The sequence below is a fragment of the Lolium rigidum genome, chromosome 1 (genome assembly GCF_022539505.1).
Source record: "Lolium rigidum isolate FL_2022 chromosome 1, APGP_CSIRO_Lrig_0.1, whole genome shotgun sequence".
NCBI lineage: Eukaryota > Viridiplantae > Streptophyta > Magnoliopsida > Poales > Poaceae > Lolium > Lolium rigidum.
In genome coordinates this window covers 360,006,422-360,012,339 of record NC_061508.1, presented here as the reverse complement: position 1 = coordinate 360,012,339, position 5,918 = coordinate 360,006,422, and the positions used below count along the sequence as shown (strand labels likewise).

The 5,918-nt window shown below is 43.5% G+C and overlaps 1 long non-coding RNA gene across 1 annotated transcript; it reads left to right on the top strand.

The window, feature by feature from the left end:
* The first annotated feature begins 3,587 nt into the window (after nucleotides 1–3,587).
* On the top strand, nucleotides 3,588–5,005 carry LOC124684722. Its single transcript, XR_006997131.1, has 3 exons — nucleotides 3,588–4,153; nucleotides 4,262–4,355; nucleotides 4,655–5,005. It is a non-coding gene; the product is annotated as an uncharacterized LOC124684722 (long non-coding RNA).
* The last annotated feature ends 913 nt before the right edge of the window (nucleotides 5,006–5,918 follow it).

Below are 5,918 nucleotides of genomic sequence, written 5' to 3'. Positions count from 1 at the left end.
CCGGTCCTTCCCGGGTGTTCTGGATGCTTCCGGTGAAAATAGGAACCCGGGTCTTCGTTTCGTCCAATTCCGAGAATATTTCGTTACTAGGATTTCGAAACCAAAAACAGCAGAAAACGAGAACCGGCACTTCGGCATCTTGTTAATAGGTTAGTTCCAGAAAATGCACGAATATGACATAAAGTGTGCATAAAACATGTAGGTATCATCAATAATATGGCATAGAACATAAGAAATTATCGATACGTCGGAGACGTATCAATCCACCGGCAGTAGCCGCACGAATGCTCCCGCAGATGCATCGTGCGCGGGCGTACGCCGCCGACGTACTCGGCGAAGGAGTCCGGCAGCCTCTGGATGCCGCGCGGGTCGCCCTTGAGGACGTGGACGAACTCGAACAGGACGTTCGGCTCCACGTCCATCTCCGACGATGAAGACGACGGCGTGGGAGGCGACGGCGAGCGTTCAGCTATGCCGCGGCCACGACCACGACCACGGCCGCGGCCGCGAGGTCGGCATCCGCCTCTACCAGACATAGCGTCGAGTCTTGTTGGGAGATGGTGGCGGCTAGGGTTTGGGAGAGAGGCGCTAGGGTTTGTGTGTGAGAGGGACGATGAGAGGCGCCTCTTTGTATAGGCCGGAGGGAGGCGGAGGAGCGGTGGCGCTCATTAACGCCGGCACGCAGAGCTAGGCGCGACGGGACGCGTCGCTGCGCCCTCTGCGGGAGCTGCACCGTCGCTGCGCGCCAATAACTTCCGTCGCGAGGTAGGCGACGGTTAGGTTTAAATTAATTGTGCCGCTGACGGGTCGGCCCCGCCACTCCCCGCCTCGCTTTTCGTTGTGTCCGGCGTCCCCGGTGCGTCCCTGTGGGACGGGGACGGGCTCGGGGCGCCGGACACCGTATAGGGGCGCGCCGGACAAAAAAGGGCTTTGGGGGACGCGGCTGGAACGCATTTTCTGTCCGGCGCGCCCCAAATCCCTTTGGGGGACGCTTTGGGGACGCGGCTGGAGATGCTCTAATGACTGTTTATGTGGCCGCTAGCTAATAATTGGCTATAAAATCAAGTGCAGGCAACCAAACACGAGGCATCTTCTCTCAATGAAATTTTTTCAAATGCAGGCTATAGAACGAAGTGCACAATTTAAAAATTATTGTTTATGTCTAGTCCTGCTTGCCTCAGCACTGCCCGTGAGAGACGAGGTTTCCATGAAGATAACCAAACACGTCCCAAAGGATTTTCTCCTTCCGCCAGGCCGATGTCAGACGAACACGTGTCACTTATTCTCCTTAGCTCAGGTTAGCAGTTCCTGGGGAACTATTTTTCAAAACGAAGAAGCTACTCAAGTCTGAACTGATTCTGGTATAACACGGTTGTTATTGACTCTTGACACTAACCTACTCCCTCCGTCCCGGTTTACAACACCTACTCATATCCCTATATCATGAATTTAACTAACATAATATAATTGTACAACATAAAAAATTGTATCAATAGAGGTAAAACATATAATTTTTTTAATAATATATATATATTATAATTTGTACGTTGTATCATGTTGGCCAATTAATATAATCTAAAGATACGCACATGACCTATAAACAGTTTGCTTGGGAGGTAGTAGAGCAACCTGTCGGCCAGTGTCTGGACATCAAATCCGGTGGCTTGTTCACCTGTTTGTGAGCTTTGGAGTTCGATCACATCAAATTGGTGAAACCTAGCCGGCCTGCGGCACTAGCTCATACTCCGACCCCTGACAGAAAACGTGTGATTGGTCGTCACAACTTTTGGCTTAGACGAGGTACTAGTAGAATATGTTCTACCCTTCTCTTGCTGTCGGCCAGAGTCTTTCTGGTCTTGTATCCTGACTTCTACTACCTCCATCCCAAGGCTTAAGGTCTATATATTTTTCAGAAAATCAAATTATGTTAAATTTAACTAACTTTTTATAAAAAATATTAACATGTCAAATACAAAATTGATATTATTAGATAGATAATAAAATATATTTTTATGTGCTATCTACAAAATATCATGTTTATTGATAGATTATTCTAAAATTTTGGCCAAACTTTACTTGCTTTGACTTTTCCAAAAAAAAATAAGCCTTAAGCCTTGAGATGGAGTTAGTACTACGTATCTTTACTATTAAATGGGAGTTGGTCGTTTGACACTCAACGCACTTTGGTGGTCATCATTAAAAAGATCTAGACCGTCCAATCTTCCGCACCCGGAAACTACCGTCAGATCCCATGGTTTCGCCCGCTGTTGGAAACCTCCCTCCCGACCCCCCTCTCTCACTTGCGCCTCCCCCAGATCTCGTTCTCTCTGCTGGATCCAATCGCGCCGCCACCTCTGCCACCCACCTTGCCGGATACACATCCCCTCCCACCGCCAGCAGGTCATCCGATGCTAAGTGCTGCTCGTCCACTTCCCCTCCTCCTGGTGACCGTGGAGAACCACACGGATGAGAGACACGCGGGAGCATACGCGCCTCCCGACCGGCCCCCATGCTCATGCTCGCTCCCGTGGCCGATCGCGCAGGACAAGGTTGTCGTGCTGGACTGATTAGGATGGTGGTGCAGCAGCAGCGGTGGTGTGCAGTCCGATGGTTGCAGCTGCTCGATGTCATTGATTTGGCCCAGATCTTGGATTTGGAAGGTGCGCTCCGCCCCCATATTCTTCCTCTGATTGGAATCCTCGTTTTCTTGTGTGGATAGTCTTTTATTGAGATGTGATGGGTACGATTCGAGTAAAGGTGCCTCCATTATACATTTTCCTATTGGGTTTCCATTGGATTGTTGCTTGTTAGAATTTTCCTGATCCGTACTACCATCGTAGCTGACTAAGTCTGCAACTCTGTGTTGATAGGTCATTGATATTAATCATTACAAATTTAACGCCATTGACTGCAGTCTTGTGAGTCAACTACCTGGACAGGTTACTCTCTGTCTATAAACTTCCTGCAAGTCCTTCATCTCAGCACCGACGCAAACGATCCTGGTAAAATAACAAAATTTTGTTGAAATCATTTGGTTCCCCAGGCCATGGCAGGAAGGAGAAGCTTGGATGGTGCAGCACTTGGCACTGGCCTGTTTGTCTCAAGCTTCAAAGATGAAGAATACTTCTCTGCCACTCCTTGTGCACCTGCAGCTCAGTGAATTGTAGCGATAATGGAAAAAAGACTGATTGGTCACAATGCTAGGAAAGATAAACTGCTCCTCTTTTTCTCTAATGAAAGACTACACGTACATTCAGAAAAAATGAAGCTTATAAGCCAAATGGTTTGTAAAATCTTGATGTTATTTGTTCCAAGATGTACACTATTTCGTAATTACTTGAATGTCAGTATGTGACAACTTCTAGAACTCTTAATTCATTAGAGGAAATGCTCGCTATTGTACTGAAAGTTGTGTGTTTGTCAAAAAGCAACAATGCCAATTCACTCCGAGAAATAAACTATCCATTATATACGTTGATGGCCAAAATGAAACTTCCGAAACTGAATTCTTGCCAGTTGAGAAGTAATCGCTTTTAATTTTCTGACATAACTTGAAAGACATATATGAATTGAACAATACTTTGCCAATTGCTTCACTCACATGTTTCAGTTTTCTGCTTATCCTTTTTTGCGAGAATGTTTTTCTTTACCTCTTCTAGAGTGGTATATTTTTTATGGTACCTGTGCAAGATAATGAGTTTGTAGTATGTTTTATAAAACTTACCTTTATGAGAAAAGAAGAAATCCACATGCCAGATTCTTTCCTTTGTCGATCATTGTTGTTTAGCCTGGATGTAACGAATGAACAACATTCAGGTTTCTCCTCATGAGCAATTCATAGATGGACATGTTAAAGAGATGCATAGGGAATAATGCGTCAAGGAAGAAGCAGTAAGTTTGGGTGTGTCCTCCATGCTCGCATTACCCCGCTCGATTGACCTCATCTTAAGCGCAGCTAAAGGTACAAATGATAGGGGAAAGGAGACTAATCTGTAACAGGTAGATCGGATATCAACATTCATACGAAGGTGATTCAGGTTTTTACTTGTGTTGGTTCCATAGGTTATTGGTGTGTAACTGCATTCCATAATGTTAGAGATGGGAACTAACCAAGGAGCACAGACTTGAGGTTGTAGAGATCGACCTCCCACCGGTAAGCTTCATTGAGTGAGATTGGCTAATACTTCTATGTGGTTTCATTATTATGGCTCGAGATTTGTTCACTGAACAATTAATGAACACTTTCTTAATTGTTATTCAGCTTGCTTGTGGAAAAACTGGCAACGACTATCAATCTGTCACATAAAAGGGTAACCCTTAAGAAATTGGATTATTGGCTTGTGCAGTGTGATGAAGTTGCTACTGACCCCACTTCTCATGTTGTATTTCTCTTTTACGTGTTTGTTTCTCACATTCAACTTGCGTGAATTTTGCATGCATGTTTTTTCCAGTGCACCTACATATACGTCGGTGCTTGAAAAAATTTAACATGAAGGAAAAGATTTTTCAATATCTTTATTATCTTGGTGGCATTCTAGCATGTGTTTTGTTCAGGATACAACATATGAAGTGTTAATTATCACTACTAAGTGCATTACAGCATTTCTAACACCGGATTATTCTCCAACTAAAAATATGTGTTCTACTTTGGCAGTGAGTCGACATGAACTTCTTTGAGGCTGAACTTCTTTTGTAATAGACAAGATCATGGTATGCTCATCGATTTATATAGAAAACTATTAGTCTGGAGGGTACAATAGATGCCTTCTGACTTTCAAACTCAGTCAATATGATTAACTAATTTTCTTTGGAGGTGCTTGAATTTATGTGAGCTTGAGCTTTGTAGAACAGGCAAGTCAAGTTTAAATTGAGCACCAGCTTGAGAAGCATGTCAGGCGTAGCTGCAGCGGCAGGGAGAGAAGAAGACGCTAGAGGCAGCCTTTATGGAGCGCGAGTCCAGGGACGCCTTCCTTGAGCTTGTCTCGAAGGCGAAAGAAGTTTTGGATCAGCCATGATTACTTTAAACCTTTCCTCTACTGCGATGTGATCCAGGTAAAACAACCTCATTGGGAGTTGTATGAATTTGCATGGAAGCAAAGATAAAAATTGTTATGGTCCATATTGACTGAATTTCCGAATTCAGTTTTCATGTCCATATGGTGTTTGAGTTTTCGTCTTTTAGGTTAAGGTCCTAATGAATTCTTTCTCTAATGACATCCAAATTCTTCTTGATGACATGTTCAGTTAAAGGAATATTTAGTTATTTATTGCTCACTTTTGTTTATATTTTCTTATGGTCCATCTTGACTGGGAGTTGGTGAACTTTGGTTGTCATTAGGTATTACCCATAGACATAGGAACTATATTAAAGAGATATTTATGTTGCAAGTTCCTCCAGCATGTGTAGAACTTGGTGTCGCAAAACTTCCAAATATTCCACGTACATTAGGAAACGGATATATCCTAGAATGCCATCCATAAGAGGGGTATATGATCATTTATTTCTTACAGAAATAAGGATATGTTATTTCAGTATACACCCAGGAATAAGAGGGGTATATGTTATTTCTTTTGATGCAGACGACCTCATTCCCAACTCAGTGTAGTGCAGCAAGAAGAGGCCGAGATGTGGGAGTAAGGGCAATTGGGGTGGTCACTCCCTCAGGCCCCAGGCCCTAAGACTATTGGGAGTAGGAGCACTCTAAAAAATTGTAGATTCAGTTTTCCTACCATTTGTATTCATGTATGTTTATTGTTTAGGAAAAAAATAGTTCTTAAGTTATCTGTCGGTTATAATGCAAATGGAGCTCAGTGAGGTTGCATCCTGATGCTTATTGATTGATTATTCTATTTTTGCGATTATTGATTGCCATTGCCAAAAGTTCTCTAGAGTAATATTTATTTTGCATTGCTGAACT